The sequence below is a fragment of the Palaemon carinicauda genome, chromosome 2, assembly GCF_036898095.1.
Source record: "Palaemon carinicauda isolate YSFRI2023 chromosome 2, ASM3689809v2, whole genome shotgun sequence".
NCBI classification, from domain to species: Eukaryota; Metazoa; Arthropoda; class Malacostraca; order Decapoda; family Palaemonidae; genus Palaemon; species Palaemon carinicauda.
Genome location: NC_090726.1, coordinates 134,740,059 through 134,761,017, shown reverse-complemented (window position 1 = coordinate 134,761,017; position 20,959 = coordinate 134,740,059).

Here is a 20,959-nt window from a genome sequence, read left to right as displayed (position 1 = left end):
ACATTCTTTATAATTGTATCTGTAGCAGAGTTAAAGGGTTGTTGAGGAAAGAAAAAAATATTTAGGCCTATAGTAGAGCCTTGTGGGATGACCGCTTTCTGATTTTTTTTCTCTCTCTCTCTCTTAGAAGAACTCTGTTTGGAGCTAATTTTGTTTGTACAAGAATGCTTTTGTTTGTGTCCGCTATTATAAGAAATGGTGAAATTATACTTTTATTCGATTCTTTTCGTCGGTGTGTAGATTTGATTAACTAATTTACATAGAAGAAAAACAAAGAATTTGACGATTTTTTTTATAAAACACAAAAATATGTCATTTAGAAAGGTTGGATACCTTGCTAAACTTTTTTGCTTTTCTATGGTGATCTCTGGTATTTCCTTTCTCTTTCTTTGCTAGTTATTTGCTTGCGTACAAACCTTATATTTTTACTCTCAACGGGTGGCTAGTGCCCTGGCCAACCTACTACCTATATATATATATATATATATATATATATATATATATATATATATATATATATATATATATATGTATGTATATATAGTGAATATATACATATATATATATATATGTATATATAGTGTATATATACATATATATATATATATATATATATATATATATATACATATATGTATGTATATATAGTGTATATATACATATATATATATATATATATATATATATATATATATATATATTATGCATGCAATATATACACAAAACTAGTTCTCTAACTAGACAGGTGTTTATGAATGTATTCCCACCAGGAACATACCACCCTTTACATATGTTAATTATTATCTATGTGTAATCTGTACAACAACAGTCAAATGATATGAAACGAGTTTCCTTATACAACGCTGACCAATGTACCCCTCTACCCAAATGACGAAGTTCTGTGGGAAAAAAAGGCTCGGAAAAGTCACTGTCAAACACCTCTGGGAACCTCATCTCTCCCTCCAGCCGGCGAGGCGTAAATGAAGTCCCACTGGGTAGATCACTCTATGGGAAGGCTGGACCAAGTAGATATTATATGGTTAATGGAATCTTGCCTTGGCCCTTATATAATCCACTCAATTACCCCTAGACATTTGGTGAGGATTATTTAGATATACCCGAGTCATTTGAGCATAAATTATTTCATGGAAAAGACCGCTATATTTGAATGGTTGGGAATATATTAGATACAGGAAATATTCACATTTTAGCACCATAAACTTTCTATTGGATGTTCTTCAAGAAGCAATCGTTGACCTGACTGTTGTTACAGTTACAAAAAAAGCAAAAATTTTTGCATTCATGATCATTCATATGTTTTTAACAAAATTATTGCAAAAACATGTTAGTAAATTTATGAAATATCCAAGAAATTGTTGATCTGCAGTAACAAGTTAACTATTGGGTTCGATTAGAGTCCTGATTCTGATCTGACATAACCTTTGAAGTCTTTTGGATAGACTGCTCATGGGTCAAAGGGTGCTCCATTAGATATTGGTGTTGAATTGGAATTCCAATGGTGTTATAGCATATTTTAGCAAATTCTCTGAAATTATTTTTGATAATCAGAATTGAATGTAGTCCAAATGGTAGGTAATCATGAAACTTTGGAATGGTGAGAGTTAACTACTGTATGGAATTTTGTTTTTAGTCCAGGAGTTAGATTCGAGTTATGAACTGGATCTTGAAAACTAATCTCCATAAAGGTTATGGATCAGTCCAATAGTATTTGAGGGTTGTGTCAATCCAAGATCAGTAACAGCTGAGTATTTAGTTAATGATTATTTTTTAGAGGTCTATCTGCAAATTGGATTATGATTCAGATCTGGAACTGGCAGGCGATTTCATGAGATTTCCTTGTTATTTTAATGAAATTATTTTAAGCAGCTTGCAACCACACTTGCATTTTGCCTATGCAGTAAATATTCTATGTTTGTAATAACCAAAGATGTGTTAGAAATTGTGTTTCTAATTAAATATGTGCACGCGTGGGGCATATCACATCGTGTTTACATGCTGTATCTACAACTATTGTTCACTCATCTTGAATACCCATTCTCACGCTAATCTTTATAGACCCTTTAGAGGATAGTGCCATCAGTCCACCACTTGCAGTGCCCGTGGGCATTATTTAGGGGTCTTTGTAGCATTCCTTCGGGCCCGCCTGTACTTGCATTATATCCTTCTACCTTACCTTCTGTCTCGAATCCTTTCTTCCTTATTATTGTGCAATCTATTCCAACTCTTCATATTGCAGCTGCTGGGTTTTCTCCCAAGTTACATTTAGGCGCTGAATGGCCTAGCATTCAACTATTTGTGATTGAGCTAATGGAGAGGTTTTCATCTGACGAATGCCTTAGTTAGGAATGTTTTCAACCTCGCTGTAAAGCCTAAGGGCCCTGCTTGTTTTTTCAGATAGTATATTAGGCATTGCTCTCAGGAGCTTTTGATTGTGTGGCGTCTCTTATCTGATATCCTCATTTTGCATATCAGCATTCAAACTATATAAGTATTGAGTAAATTTTCAATAAAAATGGAAAATTCTGTATTGCTTATCATGAGCCCTTACATTCAGTACGGGAACTCAATGCCTTTTTCCATCCTCTCTCACAATTCCGATTGGAAAACCTTTTGCTTTTACTTTTATCAGCCTTAAATCCAAATTGTAAGTCTGTCTGTTTCATCAGTCTGTACATTCAAAATTTGAAATTGTCTGCCATCCTTGTTATTAATAGTCTCCTATTCAAAACATGAAATTTTCTATCTTGCTTTTTATCAGCTATCGAATCCAAATTAGGATGTTTTCTACCTTGATTTTTTTTTTTTCATCAACCATCACATCCAAAATGTTAAATTCTGATCTGATTTTTATCAGCCCTCACCTCCAAATTGTAGAATTCTGTGCATACGACTCCACCAGCCCGTGCATTTATACTGACTAGGTTTTTAATAGCTTTCTCATCCAGATTATGAAATTCTGTCTTACTTTTTATCAACCTTCACATCCGGAATATAAATTTTTCTGCCTTTGTTTTTCATTAGTCTTCAAATCCTATACAGTGTGTTAAATTCTATGTCCTACATTTTATCATCCCTCATACACAGAATGTGGAATTCTCAGCATTCTGTTTTATAAGCTCTCACATTTAGAATTAAAAGAATTGGTCTAGCTTATATTCTCTACATAGCTTCTCATCAGTCATCGCATCCAAAAAGGAAAATTAAATGCCTTTCCTTTTATTAGCCCTGATCCAAAGTACATAATTATGTCTTCATTTTTCATCGCCTCTATCAAGAATAAGAATTTCTCTGCCTTTTTTATCAGTTCTCACTTTTAAATGAAAAAATAACCTTTATTTTTATCAGTTTTTACAGTTAAAATCTTAATTAGCTACCTTGCTTTATGAAAGCTGTCACCCCCAGAATGTTAAATTCCCTGCCTTGTTTTTATCAACCCTCACATCCATAATATGAAATTTTCAATTTTTTTCTTTACCTGCCCTTACATTCAAAACGTGAAATTCCCTACATTGATAGTTATTAAGCATTGCATTCAGAATGTGAGTTCTCTGTTCTTTTTAAATGGGCCCCATATTTAAAACTTATAAATTCTGTGCCTTAGTTTTTATAAGCCATCACATCAAGAATTAAAAACCTTCACAACCTTCACATAATTTTTTTATTTTTTTTATTAATAGTCTTCACACCCGGAATGTGAAATCCACTGCCTTAGTTTTTATCACCTCTCATCCAAAATGCAAATTCTCTGATCTACTTTTTCAGTCTTCGCATTCACAATATGAAAATCTCCCATGTTTATGACTATGGCCCCACATACAGAATCAGAAGTTTCCAACTTGCTTTTTTATTTCCCCCATATCGTTATTGTTTCTAAAATTTTTGATCTGAAAATGCAATGAAAAAATGTTAGAATCCTTCTTGAATAAGTGCCCTTTTTCTTCAAGTTAGCACTCCCTAGAGGGCTCAGAGTGTTAGCTTAGGATGAAAGGTAATTTCTCTCATTCTCCTCCTTTGTTCAGGTTTGTCAACAAAGTTACAAATTTTCCCAGTAGGATCTTTTCCAAGTAGCTGGGCCTCGTCAGGCATTAGATCCTTATATAATTCCTCGTGACAGTTAACCAAGATAAGATCATTCATTGAAAGGTAGAACACCTTGGGGTAACAAGTATTTCTTGGCTTCAGTGTCTTGAGGGATTATTGATTGAACAATCCTGGTTGTGGTGGCCTGGCGGTAGCGTCGTCGCCTGGTGATTGCTTGACTGGAGCTTGAGTCCCGCTCAAACTCGTTAGTTCTTTTGGTTGCTGCAACATTACCCTACTTGTGAGCTAAGGGTGGGAGGTTTGGGCAAGCCTATAGGTCTTTCTGCTGATTCATCAGCAGCCAGTGCCTGGCCCTCCTAGGTCCTAGCTAGGGTGGAGAGGGGCTTGGGCGCTGATCATAGGTAATATGGTCAGTCTCTAGGGCATTGTCCTGCTTGATAGGGAAATGCCACTGACCCTTGCCTCTGACATTCATGAGTGGCCTTTGAACAGATATGGAACCTGTAGGATGAAGGCATATCATGTACAATTGTGCTCTTTTGGACTGCTTTTATATTCTTGTGGTGTTGGTTCTTTGTTATTATTTTTTCATTTCCTTATCTTGATGAATATTATTCTGGTCATTTATTGCTGGTCTTTGGCCTCCATTATTCATTGGTCATGGGTGACTGATGTAAGTTGGCTCTTCAGGACAGGCTTCATTTGGGACTCGTTTGCCACCGATGATTTGGATAGTGCAATTGTTTTAGTGGCGCTGGGTCTGGTATTTCTTGCTGATAAAGCCTTTCCTTAAGAACAAATAATTCAGCAGATCCTGATTGTATCTCTCCTCTCTCTTTGTTGTAATGCGTTATGTCCTTAAAGATAGAGTTTATTTGCTTTGAAATATACTTTCACATTTTTATTCATTTCTTCTAGTAGCAGCATTCGCCAAGGAGAATCGCCTTCCACGTTTGAGTCATAGTGGTGTATGAAACTTTTAAGAGCTTCTATTAGTATGCTTTTGGAAGAAGTTCAAACTCTTGTAGTATTGGAGTTTTAACCTCATAGTCCATCATAGCTTCTGGCTTGATGCAACTGAATGCATCAAGCTGTCTTGCAGTGAGGCACATCAATTTCTTTTGTTTTGACCTTCAGAACATTGCCAATCATACTCCTTAGTTAGTAGTATCTATGGCTGGTTCCCATATTTTACAAGTCTTTCATCACTCAGTTCGGCTTCTAACTCCACACAAACATATGCGCACACATGTGTTTGTGCAAACCTATTTTTTTTTTTACTCTTTTGTATGTTAACATGATTATATAATATAACGTCTTTAGGAAATGTATTCCAAGATGCTTTGAAAATATATAAGAGCCTGTTTCTGCTCTTTGTTGTTGTTGTTGTTGTTGTTGTTGTCGTGTGAAGCCCTAATGCTGCAAAGTATAACAAATGGTGCTATTACTAACAATGATAATTAAATCTGGCTCTTGAGTTGTTTGCCAGAAAACCTTCAAGTTTTGCTGTGCTGAAAGCTTTGGAGAACCTACTTTGTTCGCATTACTAGACTTGCACTGTAATTGGGAATCTGTGAGCTCAATAAAGCACTCTGTAACATTATTTCATTTTTAGACAACCTTTGTCAATTTTTTTTTTTTGTGTGATGAAACGGTAATGATAACATAATTATCAATAAAACTTCTTATAGTGATATGCAACGCCCAGTTGAAGCAGTTGAGAAAATCTCTTTTAATGATGATATTGATAATAATAGTAATAATACAAAGACTGATTGAAAAAGTATGGGTAAGTGTCATATACATGTGAGAGGTAGGTGGCTCATAGGGAGACCGTGAGTTGCTGGTAGGGCATATATTTTGCAAGGTTCTAGGAATTCTTGCCGCATACATTTTCGCCGTAGGACTTTTTGTCACGGACTTTTTCCCGTAGGAAACTTTGCCGCTAGGTATTTCTGCCGTAAGGAATTCTTGCCGCAAATTGCATATTACTTTTATAATTTAAAGGTATATGAAAGAGTTGACCTATAAAAAAAGTAAGTATAGTGGCCTACATACATAGCCTACATCTAATGCGATGGATGGTCTCTGATAATTAGCTCTTACTTATGAAGTTTTAAACAAGCAGTTTTAGCCCATACATACACTCCACTGGTCTTTGATAAATAGCTCGTGTGCTTCTAAAGTTTAAAACAAGTTGTTTATAAACAAGAAGTATACATACCTACTTACATACATACAAACACACATACATCTAATTAGCTCTTACTTAGTAAGTTTTAAACAAGCAGTTTTTAGCATACATACATACACACATACATCTAATTACCTCTTACTTAGTAAGTTTTAAACAAGCAGTTTTTAGCATACATACATACACTCTACTACATACATGAATGCCGTATAATTGATAAAATATATCTAGATTATGAGTATAAAAGGGTATGAGAATAATAGTGTATTATAAAACAGAGTTTATTTATTTAAAACAAGTAATAAATTTAAGAGCAATTGAAGTTACAATAAATATTCAAATATTCATCATTGTCAAAATAAAATCAATAACAAAGGTAATACAATATAGAAGGTTTATTTATTTAAAATTCAAAATATTTAAAAAAAAAAAAAAAAAAAAAAAACTTTAATCAAGTTTAGAATGAGTACAAATTCATTGCAATACTCCGTAAATAGTGTACTTTACGCTGAAAATCATATCTCGAAACAATTCTTTGTATTCTTACATAAACATCTTTGTACTTTTTCTTCATGTGAGATGCTTCGCCGCGTTCAATATCAATTCTTTTCTTTTTTGCTAGACTCTCTTCGTTTTTCAAAAGGTTAATTAATTGCCAAATATTTGGGTGGATATTTGTAACAGAACTTTGCAAGGCATTATGAAACCCATCTACACTATTATTGGTGTTTGGTAACTTATTTAAAGTCCGTTCATAAACATTCCACATATCCACAGGAAATGTTGGACCGACTCTTCGTCTACGAGGGCCCCTGCATCTTATCCCACCAATATAATACGTCTCAAAATAAGATACCAGGTCCTGAGGCAAATCATCCTTGTCAACTAGTTCCTCAAATGCTCTAATAACGTCACTAGAAGGAACAAATGCAAGTGCTGTAAAGCATTTGACCAAGGTGTTAAATTCTGAATCACTCTGGTAACGCACTTTATGGCCAAATTCACAGACTTCTCGAAAAATATTTTTAGCTAAATGAAACAAACATCCGGTTACACTCACATTTGTTTTAAACTTCAGAAGCACACGAGCTATTTATCAAAGACCAGTGGAGTGTATGTATGGGCTAAAACTGCTTGTTTAAAACTTCATAAGTAAGAGCTAATTATCAGAGATCATCCATCGCATTAGATGTATGTATGTAGGCCACTATACTTACTTTTTTTTTATAGGTCAACTCTTTCATTTACCTTTAAATTATAAAAGTAATATGCAATTTGCGGCAAGAATTCCTTACGGCAGAAATACCTAGTGGCAAAGATTCCTACGGCAAAAAGTCCGTGACAAAAAGTCCTACGGCGAAAATGTATGCGGCAAGAATTCCGGTCACCATTTTGCAACGCCAATTAATGACCGACTCGTTTTGCCGACAGTCCTGAACCCACAAACAACGTCCAAAACTTTTTTCACTAATTGCCTGCTGTTGGTGAGAAGGCGTTAACCTATAATCAATAATTCTGAGGAAAATACTCTGATCACTCCAATTTTCTAGTAATTACCACTCCTATTGATGAATATGACATGCTTGTATATATAAAGACAAAGGGGATAGAGAGAGAGAGAGAGAGAGAGAGAGAGAGAGAGAGAGAGAGAGAGAGAGAGAGAGAGAGAGATGGCCCGAGGGAAGAAGGCTCCAAGAGAGTGAATGGTCGAGAACTAGAAGCCCCAGGTCCCTTATCGCAGAACCCATCATCTTCCAGGGTTCCAGGTTGAGGCATTAAAGTTGCTCGGGACTCAGAATTTGATCTCCATCGCCAAGAATGTCTCGTCCTCCTCTTACACACTCATAGATTTCACAGGTATTATACGTAACTGAAGTTAATGAGAGATTACATTACCTTTAAAATGATCAAGTGATAAAGGGAGGGACGTGGAGTTCTTGGTCTACCTGGTTTTGGTTGGACAACTGAAGAGAATCTTTTTATGTTTTCAGAGACACGTGAACAAAGACGTCGTCTGTATTCATTGTGTGTGCGAAGCTTAGCTCTTGGGGAACACGTGTCCCTAAAATAGATAATTAATCTTTCGTAATACGCTTGTCATATTTTAGATTTTAACACTATCTGATGTTACAGGTAACCGTGTCATCTACGTTTTATACGTATTACATATGAATAAGCATCATGATTTTTTTTTTTTTTTTGCATGTGCAAATATTTTTGGGGTAACCAAGCACGAAGCTTTGTTACATTGATTTAAAATTCCTATTTTTTATTCATTTTTTTTTTTTTTACATATTTGTAATGGTGCTTCGTACAAAGATTATTAGGAGATTTTTAAGCAGTCAACAGCAAGGGAGAGGCACTGGATGTTAGATTTATGTCAAGAAGTCAAAGTATAAATTACGCTGTTCTGACATCCTTGCAACTGATCATCTCAAAATCTGCGTTTGCATGAGTCCTTCAAGGTAGCAGAAGGGTTTGGCCAGGGTTTGGCGTCCATTCATTCCTTGTTTAGTTTTCTCTTAAACTTCGTACCTTTGCAATAAAGATGATCATTCGCGATTTCACATCTATCAGGCACCCAACGAGAAAATTTCGCCTCACCATGAGTCCTGTTTTTAATCGAACACATGCGAACAAAACAGGTGTAAGGCCCCCGGCAGTGAAGACCGGTACTTCGACTAGACATAGTTCTATCAGAATTTTTTTTTTCTTTGGACCCTAAGCCTTTTTATAAATAGCGACGCTATGAGCTTTCCCTGATAACTCCAGATAGGAGCTGTACTGCATAGAGTTAGGTTGAATGCACTTCTCTTCCCAGAATCAAATAATAGAAGATTTTCTAAAGTTGCTATGGCTTGATTTCATATTGTCTTTGCGGCTTAAGTAATGTTTTTTTTTTTTTTTTTTTTTTTCAAAACGCTCAATTAAGGCAAAATGCAACATGTTAGGAGAGTGTCATACTAACTTTTGTTTTGAGCGAGGGAAACACTAGAGCCTACCTTATATTATTTCTCCAAAAAAAAAAAGAAAAAAAAAAACTCATGACGTGGCGTTGTCGTTTACCTTTGGATATTTTGTGTTGATTTGTACTTATTTTTGTGTGTGCATAAGTGTGCATTTATTCAGTATGTAACAAATAGCGGATTGGAACTTGGTTTAATTTTTCCATTTAGCTTTGGTTTACTTCAATTCTGCAGATATAACTTCAAGATAGGTAATTCGTTCGCTATATGGACAATGTAACAGCAATATTTTATTTTTCCGTGTTTCCTTTTCTCACTGGGCTATTTTCCCTGTTGGGGCCCCTGGGCTTATAGCATCCTGCTTTTCCAACGGGTTGTAGCTTAACAAGTAATAATAATAATAATAATAATGATAATAATAATAATAATAATAATAATAATAATAATAAATAATAGGGTGGCCTTTGAGAAGTAATTTTGCTCGTCTTCAGGGTAAATAGTTTAGGTCTCATTGTTTAAAAAATAATGAATATCGTGTTTTTGTGTTTGAAATAAAATTGTTAACATTCTATTTTTTTAGGTAAATTAAATACTTTGCTTATCTTTTTTCAAATAATTGTGATCTATTCATCTTTGACAAGTATATTGGGGATTCGGCTAGTTCTTGATTGATTGATTGAAAGTTTTCTGGCATCCTGACATCTAAGGTCATTGACGCCGATAGCATTTATTATATATGAAAAATAAAAGAGAATTCAATTAAAACCATAAAAGTTGAGATGTCATTATAGTAGTTGAATAGTTTTAAGAAGACCTGCTTCTGAAATAAATCTGTAAGAAGACCTGCTTCTGAAATAAATCTAAAAATGCCGCTCGCATAGTAGGACACATCATGTCCAAGAATCTTGGCAAGGATGAACCTGCCATCCCCACCTCGAGCCTCAAAAAGATATCTATTTCTTAAGTTATTATAATTAGGGCGTTCGGTCAACAAATGCCTCACTGTTAAAGGTACTAAACAGTCCTCGCAATACGGTTGGTGTTGGCCCTTCGGCAGAAACTCATGTGTCAACCTAGTGTGACCGACACGGAGACGACTTTACTCTTTGTCCCATTTTCGGGGTATCATGTTATACCTCCAAGGTGATATGACATTTATTACTTCTCTCATTTTATTGCCATCTGGGATAGTTCCCAGTACTGTTGCCATTTATTACAAACCAATTTTTTGATGTAAGGTAGGAAGTCATTACAGGGAATGGGATACCTCCTTGGTAGCAACTCGGATGCCGCATTCTTCGCCAGTAAATCTGCCTTCTCATTCCCAGACACATCTACATGTGCTAGTACCCAACAAAATCGAACTGTTATACCTCTCCGTCCAATAAAAAAAAGCCATTCTAAAATCTTTAAAACTAGAGGGTTACTAGAATTAAAAACTTTTAAAGCTTTAAGAACACTCAAAGCATCACTAAAAATTGTAAAATGACCTTCCTTTTCCAAAGCTATGTTCTCATTAGCGGTTAGTATGTCATACAGTTTGGCAGTAAATATGGAAGCTGTTAAAGGAAGTGGACCTTTACAATTAAAATCATTACAATGTGCTCCAAATCCAACGCCAGCATCAGATTTGGAGCCATCAGTATATATAAGAGTCAATCCCCTATGTGCCAGGAAATGATATGGAGAGATCATCCACAAATAATGTTGCGAGAACATCCCGGGGAACGACTGAGGATATCCTATTAATTGCTAGTGCAAAAAGGGTTACACTCAGCACACTACCCTGAGGAACTCCTTCTTCCTGGCATTTACTCTCTGATAGAGCTTCCCCAACTCTCACTTGGAAAACTCTATGTGAAAGAAATGACTGAATAAATAGTGGTAGCTCTCCTCTTAATCCAAACTCACGGATTCTTTTAAGTATACCACATCTTCATGTGGTATCATATGCCTTTTCAAGATAAAAAAAGACTGTCACATGGTGCTGTTTGGAAGCAAAGGCTTCACAAATGGAGGACTCAAGTCGTATCAGCCCATCAGTCGTTGAGTGCATTTTTCTGAATCCACTTTGAATGGGTGATAAAATACCCTTCTTTTCAAGGTATCACATCAGTCTTACATTGACCATCTTCTCCATGATTTTGCATAAACAAGATGTCAATGCAATTGGCCTATAATATGCTGCTAAAAACTTGTCCTTACTGGGTTTTAAAAAGGTTAAAATAATGGCTAGTTCCCAAACACTTGGATAACTATGATCATGCCATATTCGATTAAAAATGCTTAAAATAAATAACTTTGTATTAGAAGGTACGTGTTTAATCATTGCATATGGAATTCCATTGGGTCCAGGGGCTGCATTGTTACACGTAGCAAGTGCAGAATCAAATTCTCTTTCAGTAAAAGGAGAATTGTATGACTCTTGCTTTTTGTTGCAAAATTTAAAACTTTCTTTTCTTCAATGATCCTATGCTGGTGACCAGGAACTGCTTCACACTTGCACGATACAGTACATTTGAAAAATGGTCAGCCAGAGCATTGCTAACTTCGGTTGCTCCAGTCATATACTGGCCATTTACTCTTAACACTGGTGGTGGGTTTGGGGTGAATTTGCCTGCTATCTTTTTGACTTTCCTACACACAGATGATGTTGGTGTTCTACTGTTAATGGAGGAAACAAATGACATCCAAGACTGGCGCCTAGCTTCTTTCATGGCATGACGGAACTGTGCTCTACATTTCTTGTATATGACTAAATTCTCCTCAGTACGACGCATGCGCAATCAAGTTGAAGACTTTCTTGTGGCTCTATGCAAGGCAGTTAGTTCTGATGACCACCAGGGGACTGGTTGTCGTCTGAATATCCCTGATGTTTTGGGAATGGAATTGACTCCTGCTGTGTGAAGAGTTCTATTAAGTAAGTCTATGGCATCATCAAAACTTTCAAGCTGTTCTTCGTTTCCTTCAATTTCACTTAGCTCCCGAAATATATCCCAGTCCGCCTTATCAAGCTTCCATTGAGGTGATCTCTGTAAAGGTGGACCATTGTTGGTGGTTATAATAATTGGTGCATGATCACTAGTATGCCAATCATCTAATGTTCTTCAATTAAAATCGAGAAGACAGTTAGAGCTTGCAACTGATAGGTCAATGCAGGACAAGGTACCTGTCCGAACATGAAAGTGTGTAGGCTCTCCTGTATTAAGGAGTCCTACATCTTCATTCTCCAAAATTGATGATATAATATTACCCCTTGCGTTTGCCAAAACATCACCCCATAAAGGATGTCTACTAATAATATCTCCTAGTAAGAGAAAAGGTTGTGGGAGTTGTTTAATCACCTCTACTATATTATCATGTGAGATGTTATCATTTGGAGGCAAGTAAAGAGAACAGATTGTGTATTTTCTCCCTATATCAATATGTACAACCACTGCCTGCAGAGGGGTACAGATAGACAAAGATATTTGGGGAACATCTCGACAAACGTATATAAGACTTCCCCCATGGCTCCTTGCTCGTTGATCATATGGTGTCCTATAGCTAACATACTCTTGAGGACAAGGAGTATTAGCATCGAGCTTGCTTTCTTATAGACATACAGTTATAGGGGAGTGCTCACATATGAGGAGCTTAAGTTGTTCATATTTCGCCCTTAAACCCTGGCAATTCTATTGCAGAATGGAAGAAAAAACTATGGTTTATTTTTTGGAAGACACCTTAGATAAAGTCTTCCCATTGGCAATATTTGATCTAACAATATTTCCCTGTGGTATCTCTAGAGAGGATCTTGATAAAGTAGGTTTTGTGTTCGTCTTTTTCTTTGTGTCCTTTTGATCTAATTGTTGAGGAGGATGGTGGACCTCCACTTAAATTTGTGATTTGTTCAATACACCTTCCAGTTGATCAGAAACATCAGCAGACAAGACATCATATTTATTTGAAGTTGTGACTTTAATGTTTCTTATGGTAGGAGGCAAGACAGATGGAGGGCTCTCTCTTTTTCGATTAAAAGGTTGTGTTCTGTCAGGTTAATGCACCTTCGTCACTACAGGTTCACCAGGTAAATTGGTTTTGAGTGGAACCTCCATCAGATCAGGTAAGGACAGGGCCTGAGAGAGGTTTGTACTATTGTTTTGAATAGGAGTAGATGGCTTTTGAATATCTTTTAGATCTTTAAGTATTTGTTTTGATTTTTCTACAATTTCTGGATATAAATTTTCAATGGGACTTTCTACCTCTTTAACTATTTTTATATGTTTCTTTATGTTAGAATTAGGGATGAAGTTTTCGTCTGTGTGCTTTGGTAAGTTTTTCTTCAGAACCATTTACGAGCCCCTTTAAAAGTAACCCTTTCCATGGTCCAAATGGCCTGAATTTCTTTCTCAAAAATAAACTTAATGCAGCTTTTAGATGTAACTTGGTGTGCTTCCCCACAATGTATGCAATTTGGATTTTCTATGCATGCACTGTGATTATTTTTTCCACAGTTGACACAAATATCTGGCTTATTATTTAGTTTTTCCTTGCATTTCTGGCTTAAATGGCCATACATTTGACAATGATGACATCGTAATGGTGAAGGGATATATGGTTTCACCTTCAAAGATAGCCAACCAGCTATAATAATATTTGGTAATCTACTTTGATCAAATGTTACAATCAAAGTAGCAAGAGGAATACGTTGTTCTCCAACTCTCTCATTCTGACTACTTTTACTACTCCTTGACTTTTCAGTTCATCCTCAATTTCTGTTTCCTCTGTGTCCAGCAATTCTGGAGCATATATCACACCCCTACTTCGGTTGAAAGTGGGCTGCGAAACGATTTTTACACTATGACCATCCAATTTTGAAAGTGTTTTTAATTTTTCACCTTGTATTGGGGATAGTGTCTCAATCAAAAGACTTCCATATCCCTGGGGAAGAATTTTTGGCTGCCCCCCACATATAGCAAATATTTCCCTGTTGGCTTCAAATATATTTACACGTTCATGTCTTGCCTTTTCAAATTCCAATATAAAAAATTTCTCATAATTCACTACTTCATAGTGACCAGGTAAAACTTCTACTTTTCCACATTTTTCTGTACTGTCATCATTTCTCACTCTCTCTCTCTCTCTCTTCTTCTCTAGTGTTTTCATATCATTATTTCCATAACGCATATAAGGTTCCAACGTTACAGTATCAGAACCCGAGTTGGAGCTGTCTGTACCGAGGTCCATGTTTGTATTTTCCAGGTCGTCAACAGAGGGGTAGGTTTTTTTTGGTAAAAGCAAGCCGGGTTATCAACCTCTTATCGGAGGATGTCAGTCCTCCTATCCTAAGTGGCCCAACACGACAAGAGGCTTCAGTGGGGACCAGTCCTCTATTAGAGAGGGGCTGCCTCTCTTAAGGTCGGCGTACACTGGTCAGTTGGGGTGGTTAGCCCCTCCCACTGGCGACTACAATGCCTGGTGTCACCCATTACCCGCAAATATGAGTGACTTACAACCGGATCACTGGAGCCCGACTCTTAATAGACTTGGTCTGCACCCAATGGGGTCTGCCAGAGGGTGATGATGTCTAAATTGGCACAGGTTGAGATGGAATACCGTCCATCCCATACTGTGCCAAATCCAAAGCAGCAGCCAAAGCATAATCAAACAAGTCAAAGTCGTCGACAAGTTCAAGCCCAAAAGGAAGAGATTGGAGAAAAAAAGAAATAACCAAAAGGAAAAGAGAAAGTGCTGACTGATTTAGTTGTATTAACAGTTGGGCACTGAGGTCCAGTGGGAAAGTAGTTCCCACTGTTCATTAGAGCCCAGCTGCTAATCCCTAAGCCCCCCATCCTCATCAAGGCTTTAGCATCTGGGGGGCGGCTAGTTCTTGAAGGAGCAGCGTGTAAGTAGAGTAAATAGCGTATGTACAGTTGGACATAGGAATTCCTGGCACACCTCACTCTAAGGAAATGTACCCTGTCATAACTAAACAGATTCTGTAGGGAGAGTTGGTAAAGGTAGTGGCTGGTGCTAAATACACGAACTCTACGCACAGTAAGGGTGTGACAGAGTGTACTTCATGACTGGCCAACACCAGCCATATTGCGACCACTGTTTGGTACCCCTGGCAGTGAAGCACTTGTTGACCGAATGCCTCATTTTTATCACCTTAAGAAAGAGATATCTGTTTGAGTCTCGAGATGAGGATGGCAGGTTCATCCTTACCAAGATTCTTGGGCAGGATGTATTGTACTATGCTAGCGGTATTTTTTAATTGATTTCTAGAGCAGGTATTCTGAAAGTTAGGTAAATTTTATTAAGGAAATTTTTGCTTTTATGGTTTTAAATTGAATAATCTTGAAATGAAGCCAAAACTCCATATTCCACTCGTTATAACATGTACAGTATATACCCAAGATATCTGACACTATCAATCTAATGCTTGATTTGCTCTTATTATGAAAGTTGCTCATATAAAAAGAGAGAAACTAATTTAATTGATTCAGTGTGGTCACTTGGTATAACGACAGCTTAGGTTATTAACCCTTATTATAATAGGAGGTTTTTATATCCAATTTTCTATTTAATTTTTTAAAGGTTAATATCTTTGAAGAATTTTTTTTTTACATTCCTTTTATCTCTGTGTTTAAGCTCTTCATAATATTTGTTTCATCTACAGTATACAGCATTTCAGTGCTAGAAATCCAACGACTTTCATCGTGATTTTGTAAACATGTCTCATATTTTAATTGTTGGACGATGATTATACAGACACAAGCTTACCTTAACCGAATAATGAAATAGACATTTCAAAGTAAAATTCTGGATATTTTGCGTGGATGTAGGAAATAAATCAAAGCCAGAGTTATTTAACAATATAATTTTTTTTTAATTTTCATGAATGAATAATAAAAAATCTCGGAGTACTCGAGCACCTCTCTTAGAGGGCAATAAAAAGAGGTGCGGCGAGGCTCTCAAAGGGAAAGCGATAAATAAAGGCGTAAGTGGAACCCTTCACAATTCATTCATATGAAACGTTTAAAAATGAAATATGCTTTATTCTTAACTTTTTTTCTACTGGGAACTGACCTTAACAGAGTACGGGTTTAGGGGACATAAATGGCAAATCTTTCTTTTTCGTTTTCTCCCTCTTCTTCTTCTTGTGCTATAGTTATGATGCCGGATAACTGAAGATCATTCATTCATTCCTGTTTCATAGATCCACTATATTATTCTTTCTTTCCATTCATTCATTCTTAAGAAGATACTGAGCAAGTTTTTATTTTGAGTATAATGAATATCATGTTGCCAAGCTCATCTTAATTAGTTTATCTCGCAATACGTTGTAAACTAGTTAACTTAGATATTTAAACTTTCTTTCCGATAGTTAGTCATTTTAGATATGCGTAATCTGTCAGATATATGAAATCAAATAATGTAAATAAATAAGCTCATGGTAATAAAGCGAGAGAAAGTTTTGAAGTATTTCAATACTTTCCTGTTGCTAAATAAAGAAACTTTCGTGTTCCTTTATAAATCATCACTGCAGTTTTGTTAGATTGCTAAAGATCAGAGGAGTAAAACGTAGTCATTCTCTTATTGAATGTTTTTTTTTTTTTATTTATAACCTCAGCAGACCTAGTTGACTGTATATTATTTATCTATCTAGTTAGCTTTCTTTTGTGAAGGAAGAGAAGACGATGGAGCGACGAGCTAAGAAAATTTGCGCGTATAGACTGGCATAGAGAGCCCATAAACAGACAAGATTGGTAGGACATGTCTGAAGCCATTGTCCTACAGTGGACTAGGAACGGCTATATATATATATATATATATATATATATATATATATATATATATATATATATATATATATATACATATATATATATATATACGTATATATATATATATATATATATATATATATATATATATATATGTATCTATGCAAATAAAGTATATTTATATGTATATATACAGTATATATCATCATCTCCTACGCCTATTGACGCAAAGGGTCCCGGTTAGATTTCGGCAGCCGTCTGGCGTAATTCATCTATCTACCTATCTATCTATCTATCTATCTATCTACATACTGTATATATGCATATATATACTGTATTTTATCTCATATAGTATATATATATATATATATATATATATATACATGTGTGTATATAATTTACATGTAATATATATATATATATATATATATATATATATATATATATATATATACAGTATATATACCAAATGATACAGAAAGGGGAATTTGTCATGGTTGTTTATATTCAGAAAGGAGATTGGGGGTATTAATAACACAGAATGCCCCGTTGATGGGAGAGCGTGTTAGGGCATCTGCTGTGGATGGGTATAAAGGAAGGGATAATAGGGATAAATGATGGGGTTTGGAAGACCATGTGTGGCAAAGAGAAGGCAGGAGAAAAAAATTAGCCTCCCATCATAGTATCGTCCAGAAGAAAAAAAAATCTTTCTATGCTGGAGAGAGAGAGAGAGAGAGAGAGAGAGAGAGAGAGAGAGAGAGAGAGAGAGAGAGAGAGAGAGAGATGATGGAATAAATAAAAGATAAAATAATTTCTTTAGGTATATGATGTTTATCTTAACATTATAAGAAAAAGAGCGACATAACTAAGTAGCCACGGAGATATTCAAGATTTGTAAACAGACTATCTTTACAAACACCATGTATGTCCCTATGTATGAATAGTATTGATATGATTTTCTGAAAGTTGAGCTTTTCCCCCTGATTTTTTTTTCAGTTCGTCTTAGAATCAACATGTTACTATGACGTTAGGTTTTCTTTCAGTCTTATTTGAGGATTTCTTATGTAACAGAAGTTGTTTTAATGGTTTCTCTTAAAACCTTTTAGCAGTTCTGTTATACTAAAACGTAGAATTGTCCATTTTTCACTTGTTCGTCCAGAAATACTGGACAGTTCTTACTTACCTGCGACTGATACTTAGTACAGCACCTTATCGGAGGTTCGGAAGATCAGTAAAGCTGGTATATATTAATGATCCTTTGTGTCCATGGGTATTGCACTTTAGATGCAGTGATGTCAAACTATCACTTAATGGCCGTTGCTGAGTAAAATTCTCACATTTTAGTAAAGTTTAGCATGAAATAATTTGTTGTATTTCTTTTAAAATCTGGTGTGGTATAATTCTAAGTGAGCTATTCCGTATTACTTAGATCATGTACATTTAGGGATGTTTTTTTCTGAGACTGCTCATGGCTTAGCGTTACGTCATCAGTACACCCATGATTATGACTCAGTGTTACATCACTATTTCAAAGCACATACAGTAAAATGACGTTCGAACTGGTTTATGAAATATATTTTGAAAGGATTTTGTGAAGAATTTAGGTTCTTCAATAACCGGATGGTCTTAACGTCCAAGGACATTGCCTACTTCAGGCTGTAGCGTTTCATTTACTGCCTAAGAGCCATGGTTGACCCGAGATTCTATAATATATGAATGGTTGAAGGTTTCCAACAGTAAATACATCAAAAAGGATGAATGGCGTGAGAGGGGCTAATGGTTGACATGGGGTGGGAGTCTGGTATCTTGTAAGCCATCTTCGCATCGGAACGAACGAAGAATTACAATTCACCAAAGAGAGGTTTTTATTGGCTAAATACTGTCAGTGTTTATGAGCGATGCCTTCTCATGGGTACATGATTTACTGAATGGGCCGAATAGGCAGCCAGGTACAGCAAGAGTATCTCTGGACGTGGTCAGCTGGAAGGGGGGGACGGCCACGGTACATTCACCTGGTCGCTGTCGGTACGAGAAGCTGAAACTAACGACTTGAAAGGGATATAAGAAGGGACTTGTACTTATTCAGGAACTGAAAGCAAGCACTTTGAAGTTCGTATAAAAATTTGTGATGATGTCTAAGACAAGATAAGGGAATTAGTCGAATTACTTCTATCTTATATTATGCTAATAACTCCTGGTTCGACTTTTATTTAGTTCTGAAACTGATTTTTTTTTATTTCCTGCAATATAATAGCCTATTTTTTTTTTATTTAGGCTTTTCAGATTGCTCATCCAAACCTAAAAGAAAAAAAGGAATTTTAGATAAATCTGCTTTTAAGTTCGGGTTATCTTTCTTTAATTGCCAAAATCTGAGTTGAAGATCCATCATATATCTTCGATCAAGTGTCTCTTAGTGAGACTATGTTCAATTGTCAAACAAATCCATCAAATTGAAAACAGTTGCGCTGTTCTTAGAAAACAATTTTCAAGATTTGAATTGATGTCTCATTAGGATCTACGAGAACCCTTTATTTGTTGCAAATTTAATAAGCTTCCAGAACTGTCTCCTGAGACTATAAGCGGTAGAGAAAAAGATAAATATGTAGAATGTCACTATGAATGGTTAGAGCGATACAAATAAAATTAAGTATGAATTTAGAGTCTCTCTCTCTCTCTCTCTCTCTCTCTCTCTCTCTCTCTCTCTCTCTCTCTCTCATAAATCTTGTATGTTAAGGAAATTTTTAATCAAAGCTGCTAGAGACAAGTGAATTCTGTTTCCTTATGTGTTTCATATTTTAAAGAAAATTCACAAACTCTCAAAATCCACGAAGATATCAGTTTCAGATATTTTGAGAACTTTTACCATCCATGAGAAAAAAAAGGAAAAGTTCACTTCTTTGTATTTTAGGTTCATGTCTTTCTGAAGATCTACCTAATAAAAAGTGTTCCTGTGAGATAATTTTAGACAAATTAGGCCAGCAATTACAAAACAAAAACAAGGAGTTTTTACGTGAAGATAATCCAAGTTGGGCGGGCGGGAGAGGATGTAACTGACCTCATTTTACGCACAGGAATTCAAGATTTTTGTTTTCATGTTTTAATTGTCTTGGTTTTAAGAATTTTTCCTCGCATAACAACACGAAAAACTAAAGGAAAGTTTATACCAATCTTATATCCAACCATCACTATCTAATTTACTGATTTTTTTTACTTATGTCATTTATTGTTTGCAAGGAACAAGGAGATAGGAATCATTATACAAATACATGTGAAAAATTTAAGAAAAATTGGCCTTAGCTTTCTCATTTCATTTTTCATATTTTGCCCTTTATGGTTTTACACCATTTCGTTCTGTCCTAATTTCAGAATTATAGATATGTTTCCCATCGAATGGGGAATATCAGCTTTTTACAGATATTTATTTATTAGTTGATGACCATCGTTGTTATGCTTCTACAGTATGTTAAAACATAACCAGTGTATCAGTATAAAGTACATATAGCCACAAAACACGGGGAACACGTACTGGTTGCATAGGTTATCCATTTTGTTTATTTCATAAAATGCTCCTCCATATTAGAACGAACAAACTAAGAATGTGGAATTATATGCCTTTATAATCTGTTATCTGGGTCTAGCTTGATCTTCTTATGATTATGTATCTCTCATTGTAATATCTTTTTTTATTCTTCATGTGATGTGAAGTTTGTCTTTGATATTTTATGAAGCATTTTGGATAATTTTGTAATCCATTGGTTTGTTTCTACTCTTTGGCATTGCTTAGGCAATACTGCATATTTTATAAATAACCTGTATATAGGGGAATATGAACAACTCTGTTTCTGTTCAGTCTGGGATTGCTAAAAATACATTTCATGTTTTCGTTAGAGAACCTAAATTCAAAAATATTAGAAATACAATAATTTTCAAGTAGTCTGTTTCCTCTCCCCCCCCCCCACGAAGGATTG